Here is a 9,169-nt window from a genome sequence, read left to right on the forward strand (position 1 = left end):
CCCCTCCCCCCGTCCCCACTCCACTCCATTCGCTCCGCCAAAGCCGCCCTCCCCGCTGCGCCGATACGTCGGCGCCGCGGTTCGTCAAGGGGATGCACGGCGATCCTCTCGCTCCCATGGTAGCCCTCGTAGACTGCCGTCCTCTAGCCGCGTCGCCACCTCTGGCTACGTTCTTGTCGAGACGCACGGCGGTCAGCGCCGCCACCTCTGGCGACGTTCGTGTGGAGACGCACGTCGGTCAGCTTCTCCCATGGTACGCGCATTCTAGACTGAGCCCCGTTCATGTTAGTGTAGCACTGAGTGTTAGATGATAGACGCTGTTAATCTCACTGCTTGCCGAAGTAGTTTACTGTCAATATGCTCTACTTAAGAAGCTTCCTTGCCCTGTTCTGCACTCAAGCTTCCTTGCCGAAGTAGTTTGCTGAGATGGCATGCCAAGGCCGATTAGTTGCTAAAATATCCTGCCATATATTTATTGTGACGTAGATTGCCATGGTCTTGTAGCCAATCTGTTAGGTGAAATAGCTCTACACCGTTTTATACTCGATCTTTGTTGCTGCGATGGCCTTCGATAGTTTGATGGCTGTGTGCTTGGCCTCATTGACTACTGAAATAGCCTTCCAAAATTTAGCACTCAAATCTGTTTGCTGAATTAGCTTTACATATATTTCGTTACTTAGATCTGCTCGTCCAAATATCTTGCCATAGCTTTAGACATCGACCTAGGTATTTTTTTCCGGACTTCATAAAAAGCATATATGTTTTTCCTGTAATATCTAGTAGAAGAACTAATTTGTATGTCTAACAGATGGACATGACTTGGATAACTTCTGCTCGAAGATTCTCCGCTGCATATGTCGAGGGGGTTGAAAACTTCATGAACTTTATCAGAGCTGAGTACGGTGGTCCGAAATCAGATGTGCTCTGCCCGTGTAGTAGTTGTATGAATTCACTTACAAGACCCCAGTCAACTGTGCAAAATCATCTACACTTGTATGGGATGTCGGTCACATATACTAGGTGGGTTCATCATGGTGAAGCTGTGAACGTCAATGTTATTGACTACTTGGAAGCAGCAGATCACCATCTTGATCTGCCTGATGCTTAGGTGGAAGAGGAGGAGGTGGTGGTGGTGGCGGAGCCAGTGAGTTTGACCAACATTGAAACAATGCTACGAAACGCTCGTGCATTCCGTGAACTTTCACCTGTAGAAGAAAAATGGTGGGCCTGCATGTTGGAACAATGCAACGTTGCTGTGACCCCAGGAAATAAGCTGTCAGTATTCTCAGCTATTGTCACCTTTCTTCAGGTGAAGACATCTGAGCGGATGACCAACAAATCATTCAATGCGATGTTGGCTGCTTTCCGCAAATCTTTCCCAGATGCGTCTGAGCTGCCACATACCTACAGTAAAATGAAGAATTTCCTTCGTGCAGTTGGAATTGGATATGATATGATCCATGTTTGTAAGAATAATTGTGTTCTGTTCCGGAAGGATTATGCCAACTTAAATGAATGCCAGAAATGCAAATCATCAAGATGGAAAGATGGCGATGCTGTGAAGAGGGTTCCTCATAATGTTCTGAGACATTTTCCAATTACACCAAGATTGCAGAGGTTATTTCATGATGCTGAAACAAGAGAGGATGTAGTGTGGCATTCTAGGAACCAGGAGTACAGAGATCGGAATGTAATGAGCCATCCATCTCATGGTAGTGAGTGGAAAAGCTTCAATGATAAACACAAAGAGTTTGCTGCTGACCCGAGAAACATTAGACATGGCTTAGCTTCAGATGGATTTAACCCATTTGGCCACCAGAGCGCCACATATAGCATGTGGCCAGTGCTTGTTATCCCTTACAACAAGCCTCCAAATGTCTGCACCAAAGAATCAAACTACATGATGGCCTTGCTCATCCCAGGTCCAAAAAGTCCTGGAAAGGATTTTGATTTGTTCATGGAGCCTCTGGTGGAGGAACTTCAACAGCTATGGAAGGGTGTTCTCACTCGAGACTTATATAGCAGCCCACTAGCTGATTTCTTTCTATGTGTTGTTGTAATTTGGTGCATCCATGATTATCCGGCTTTGGGCACTATGTTAGGGCGAATGACACATGGTTACAATGCATGTGTTTGTTGTGACAGGAATCCGCTGTCATACGCAATACTTAGCAAGACCTGTTACATTGGACACCGCCGTTTCCTTGCCAAGGACAAGCCGCATCCTAGAAAATACCGAAGACATGTGTTCAATGCAAAGCATGAAAACCGTGATGCGCCAAAGAGGCTCACCGCCGATGAGTTGCAAGTGGAATTAGAGAAGGTCAGGCATATTACACCAGGAAACCATCCTGGTAATGGTAGCGGGAAAAGGAAGCATGGCACTGTAGAAGAGAGATTATTGTTTACCCGCAGGTCCACTTTGTGGGACTTGGAGTATTGGAAAGATTTGGATCTGAGGCATAATCTTGATGTGATGCACATCGAGAAAAATATACGTGACAACATTATCGGCACACTTCTTAACATTGAAGGCAAGACGAAAGATACCTTAAAATCTAGGATTGATTTGACATACCTGGGTATCAGAAAGGATTTGCAGGTGCAAGATGAAGGTAAACCACGGGATATGGCACCAGCTGTGTACGTCTTGGACAAGGTAAAAAGAAAAGAATTCTGCGAGGTTCTGTCACGTGTGAGATTCCCACATGGATTTGCTTCCAACCCTGAAAGGAGAGTTAGTGCAGATGGAAACAAGGTACAGGGGTTGAAAACTCATGACTGCCACGTCCTACTTCAAACGGTTTTACCTGTTATCCTTAGAGGATTGGGCCGCCCTGACTTATGCAGAGCAGTTGCAGAGTTGGGACAATTCTTCAGGGAACTCTGCAGTAGAAATATCAGGATAGATGCTTTGGAGCGTCTTAGAGACAAGATACCAACTATCCTATGCGACCTTGAGAAGATATATCCTCCAGCCTTCTTTGATGTGATGGTGCATTTGGCTGTTCATCTACCTGATGAGGCACTACTTAGAGGTCCAGTACAATATGGCTGGATGTACCCTATTGAAAGGCGGCTAGGCACTTTCAAGGGCTATGTTAGAAACAGAGCTAGACCCGAGGGTTCCATTGCAGAGGCCTAAATTGCTACAGAAGCGTTGACATTCTGCTCAAAATACATTGAAACAGCTGATCAACTTAGCAAAGTGGTGGGTGAAGACAATCCCGGGCTCAATGTTTTTGATTATTCTGTTCGAGTTACAGTGAAGAGTCGACAAGAGGACAAACCTAATGATTTGGATAAAATGGTTTGGTATGTGTTGAATAACTGTCCTGAGATACTACCTTATATCAAGTAAGTGCAGTACTACAGCTTATACATCGTAATCTACTAAACTTACAGCACATTCTTATATATTTAAATGTTTGACGCGGTCACTATGTTGTGCAACATCTACAAAGAGGAGTTAATGCCATAAAATCCAAGAAACATTGACAAACTGGTTATGGCAGGATTTGCGAAATGGTTCAAGAACCATGTAAGCTTTTGAAGTGCACTGTCAGATTTTTTAATATATTGAGTACATAAGATGATCAGCTTGTCTATTTTCTAACCATAGGTTAAGAAGATGCGGGAGGATGGGCAAGCAGTTGATGATGTCCTTTACTCACTAGCAATGGGTCCTGATACTCGGGTAAGACATTATGAATCTTGCGTTGTTGGAGATGTACGCTACAACACTCTTGCACGAGACGAAGGCAGGAAGACACAAAACAGTGCCATCATGAGCACAGATACGTATGACAAAGAGATAATTGAAATGTATGCTAACATAACAGACATTGATCAGTTGCAGTATATCTCCAGTTTCGAGGATCATCAGTGTGTGGTTCTATTGTGTTGTCGTTGGTATAACCTATTTTCCAGGATCGCAAAACCCAGAGCTGATGATTATTTCAAATCCATCAATGTCAAGGAAGCGTACCAGACTAACGAGCCTTTTATTTTGGCAAATCAAGCAACACAGATATTTTTCTTGGAAGACACATTTGCACGTAGCGATGACTGGAGAGTATTGCAAAGGTTTGAGCAGAGGAATTCGTTTAATGAAGTTGCACAACAAGATGATGCTTACACTGCTCCTAATCTACAAGATAACACATATGTTCCTAATATCTTTGAGAACCATCACGTCAATGACGCCGGCAAAAAGATTGCCTGTCGTGCTGTGGACATACAAGAGTTGATCAAGAAGAAGCCAACGTTCGAGGACATTGAGGACGAAGAAGAAGATGACACCGTGGGGAATTACGATTTAGACTGATACAAATGGCGAAGATGTTGACGCTGCTACTGCGGATGATGATTACATTGCTTTTGTCGTATTTGCCTGTCAGAAGACGTTTTTTATCTACTATGTGAAATTGTGTTTGCTGTGACAACTGAAACCTAATGAACATGTTGTTTAGTCTTTTGCTGTGAGAACATCACTTGTTATGTATGCTGATTTGTGTTTGGTGATTGTATGACAACTAAAACATGATGACATTGTTGTTTAGTTGTACTCATATTTGGCTGTGAAGCTTGAATTTAATGACATAGTTTGCTGTTGGACTGCAATTTGCTCGATGTCTTCGAATGAGAACAAAGCTGACCCAACAGGGCCTCTGCTATTTATTTATTTATATGAGCAAAAGGGGATACCCCCTTATTTCCGTTAATAGAAATCATTAGATGTTCACAACACTACGCCCAGCCTGCTACACAGGTTTCATTCATTACTAGTTTCAGCAAAGTGCTCATGTCGTAGCCACTCAATACATCACGAGTGCTACATACACTACAAATAAAGAGACAATCATCCTAGAGAGCACATCGATTTTGCCGATTATCTTCACAAGCTCTTTCATCTCCTCATTGCTGTCAAGGTTGTTCAGCAGCTGTTGCTTGGCCATGATCAGAGGAACTGCATCTTTAACCTTCTGCTCTGCATCTTCCTCTTCTGTCGTTCCTTCAATTACTTGTCCAACACCCCAACCTGCTGGTATTGGGATTCCTCAGCTAACCAAATAATCAACATAGTTGCATTCCCCCACATCAGCAACTTCCCAGAAATGCAAATCACACGAATCTTCCCTTTTCTGCACGAATCAAATTGGAAGATCATCAACCAAACTATTAAAAAATCAGCAACTGAAAGCAGCAGAACAACACTTAAACATATTCTTACCCCATGATTCGGGCATTTGTAGAAGACTCGGCCAAGGTTGCGGATTGTGGTTGAGACGCGATGGATGACTCTGCGTGATTTGCAGCAGTGGCACCACACAACCGGCAGCGGGTTGCGATGAGCAATCGGCTGCGGTGCGCATGCCGGCGGGGGTGTGATGAGACCCACAGGCGATGGTACGGGTCGAAACTTGGCGCATATCTGGTTGTTGCTTGCTGAAGAGCAGGTGGACGAGCAGCCAGCGGACATGGTTGCTGCGGCCAGAGCTTCTGATGCTAGGCAGAGTAAGTAGAGAAGATGAGAAGCGAACATTGGATATGTCAGTTTCATTACTTGCAGAGTAGCATAGCACCATATATAGTCTTAGTCAAGGTTTGGATTCGAACCGGCTACAGGAGCACGTCTTTCTTTTTTCTAAAATTCGGCAACGTCTCTTTACTGGTACACTATCTTGTTCTGTACGCCTTCCCAAGTCTTTGATTTTCTTTCCCTTCTTTTTGCGAGGAAGGAAGGAGGACAAAATTGAGAGTTTGTCGGACTCGAACCCAAGACCTCTCGGTTGAAAACCAAGGGTGCTAGTCACTTATGTGGCGAACGTTCCCTCTGAGGAGGACGGCAGACGAATGCATTTTCCTCGCAGTTTTCTTCCTATATATAAAAATATATGCTACTTGGTGTACGCTTAGTCAAAAAACGATTGTGCCAACCTTGACTGTTCGATTGACATTCAACGTCTGTCACGTTTCTTCAGTGTCTTCTTCCTCGAGCTGCCAAAGTCAAACCAACATCGGCGGGACCGCCTGCTCCCGCCTCCCACGGCTGGCTGTGATCTTCCCCGGCTCCTGTTCGTTCCCGTCCAAGGCCTCACCATCGTCCTCCGCCTTGGTTCTCTCCCCGCGGCGCTGCCCTCTGGTGTTGTCAACATGGTCAACAACCGAGAGGAATAAGGAGATGACTATACATGATGAGGATGACAGTAGGGACCCAGCAGCGCGCGCAGTAATCTTGTTTTTTCGGGACGGAGATGGGTATCAACTGGGTTGTGCGGGACCCGTGGCCCGTCTAGCCCAGGCTTTTATTTCATATGTTTAGCACATGACCAGCCCAGTTTGTTTTTTTCCTTTTTGAAAAATGGCTAGCCAGCTATTTTGTATTTTGCAGAATAACCAACATAGGCCTACTTGCTTTTCTATGCCCTGCTGGGCCGGAAATCTTTCAAGACGAGGAGGGATGCATTTTCCCAGAAAATGGGCTATAAGTAATAAGAAATGGGCTATAAGCAATAAGAAATGGGCTATAAGTAATAATAAATGGGCTGTAAAATGAAGAAAATACAGCAAACAGGCAATTAGTTCCCAAATATTGTTTTCTTTCGGATTTTGATATTTTAAATTTCATTGTTTTGTGCGGGTAAAATTTCATTGAATTTAAATTAAGGCATATTTAGATTAAAAATTAATTTGAATCTTGCTAGAAATTTTGGGCTGTATGCTGTCTGGGACAGATTTGGAGGCTGACTTGTGGGTCTACTAGGTTGACGTGTACTTTGGCTTTGTCAACTTAGTCCACAAATGATTTCTAGCAGCAGTGACTGTTGGATGATAATGCAACGGCCGTGCTACTTCTTCAATATCTGATCTTCTTGCTCCAGCCACCCAAGCCAGCTTCAGTGGGACTGCCTGCTCCCGCCTCCCGTGGCCGGCTGTGCTGCCGCACAGGCCGCACCGCCCCACCCTACTTCATTGCTGGCCAGGCCATTCCTGTACTCACCCACACCTCCTGTTATTTTACGGCGGCGACAGTCGGACCAGTAAACCCTCGTACTCCCCACCACGTGGGCAACCATTGCCGGGTCTTCCCCGGCTCCGTGTCGTTCCCTTCCTAGGCCTCGCCGTTGTCCACCGCCATGGTGCTCTCGGTGCCGCCTGGTCAACGTGGTCAACAAACGGCATCCATCGGCCGTGGACTGTACGCAAAAAATAATGATTCCTCCAGCTAACAGCTGGGACCCACCGGAAGGGCCTCTGTATTTCGTGAAAAAAACGTTCCCCCCGCTGACATGTCGGACCCACCAGCTATATCTTCGCACGCAAGGAAGTGCCCCCTTATTACGCACAAAAAAATGAATACCCACCCTGCTAGATGGGACCCAGTATAGTGGGAGGATGACTTGTGGGCCAACTAAGTTGACGGGGATGGAGGGCTTTGTCAACTTAGTCAATATGAATGATTCTAGCTCCAGTGACTGTACGATGTCCATCCAACGGCCATAGTGCTTCTTTAACCTCTGGTGTTCTTGCTCCAGCCGCCCAAAGCAGCGCCGGTCGTGCCGTGTGCTCCTGCCTCTCGTGGCCGACTGTGATGCTGTGGAGGCCTCACCGCCCCCTACTACTCCCACCGCTGGCCCAGGGTATCCCTCTACTCACACACACCCCCTGTTATTCTGCGGCGACGGCAGCCTCACGCCGCAGCCGAACCAGTGAACCCTCGTACTCCTCTCCGCGCGGGCTACCGCTGCTGCGTCTTCCCCGGCTCCATGTCGTCCCCTTCCTAGGCCTCGCCATCGTCTAGACAACCACCCTGGTGCTCTCGACGCGGTGTGGTCAACGTGGTGAACGACCGACTTCCATCGGAAGAGTACTATAAGTGGAGAGGTAGACAGCTGGGTTCAGGCGGCCTCAAGGAAGTGCCTCCTTATTACGCACAAAATAATTATTCCTACACCTGACAGCAGGGACCCACCAGACGGGCCACCTTATTTCACGAAAAAAAATGTTTCCCACCTGACTGCTGGGACCCACCGGACGGGCCAGCGTATTTCGTGAAAAAACGTTCCCCGCGCTGTCAGCTCGGACCCACCGGAAGTGCCTCCTTATTACGCAAAAAAATGAATACTCCCCTTGCTAGCTAGGACCCACCATGGTGGGAGGCTGACTTGTGGGCCTACTAAGTTGACTGGGATGGGGGCCTTTGTCAACTTTAGTCAATATGAACGATTCTAGCTCAAGTGACCGTACAATGTCCATTTAACGGCCGTAGTGCTTCTTCAACCTCTGGTGTTCTTGCTCCAGCCGCCCAAAGTAGCGCCGGTCGTGCCGCATGCTCCTGCCTCCCGTGGCCGGCTGTGCTGCCGCGGAGGCCTCACCGCCCCCTACTATTCCCACCGCTAGTCGGGCCATGCGGCGACGACAGCCTCACACCGTACCTGAACCAGTGAACCCTCATACTCCTTTCCACACGGGCTTCCACTACCGCGTCTTCCTCGGCTCCCCGTCATCCCGTTCCTAGGCCTCGCTATCGTCCACCGCCATGGTGCTCTCGGCGCGGCGTGGTCAACATGGTCAAGGAACGACTTCCATCACACATGTTGTACGTGGAGAGGCTGACAGCTGGGTCCACGGCCGCAGCAAGGAAGTGCCTCCTTATTGCGTGGAAAATAATGATTCCTCCACCTGACAGCTGGAACCACCGGACAGGCCACTGTATTTTGCAAAAAAATTATTTCCCCCTGACTGCTGGGACCCACCAGCTACATCTTCGCACGCAGGGAAGTGCGTCCGGGCAAAAACACAAAACGATTCGCCCCCCTGACCGCTGGGACCCACCAGCAACACCTTCGCACGCAAGGAAGTGCGTCCGCGCAAAAGATTGGGCCCCCTGACTGCTGGTACCCACCAGCTACATCTTTGCACACAAGGAAGTGCGTCCGGGCAAAAAAAACGATTTGCCCCCCTGACTGCTGGGACCCACCAGCTACATCTTCGTAGGCAAGGAAGTGCCTGACAGTCGGGACCCACCTGGTCGAAGCGTACGTAGCGTTGTCATTCTGGTCGCGAACGTGTACGTACATACTGGTCGTTGTAGAGGTGTGCCCGTGTCGTAGTAGAGGCGTGCACATAGCATGTATACGTACGTACATCGGCAAGGGTGCAAGAA

The sequence above is a fragment of the Triticum aestivum genome, chromosome 4B, assembly GCF_018294505.1.
Source record: "Triticum aestivum cultivar Chinese Spring chromosome 4B, IWGSC CS RefSeq v2.1, whole genome shotgun sequence".
Lineage (NCBI taxonomy): Eukaryota > Viridiplantae > Streptophyta > Magnoliopsida > Poales > Poaceae > Triticum > Triticum aestivum.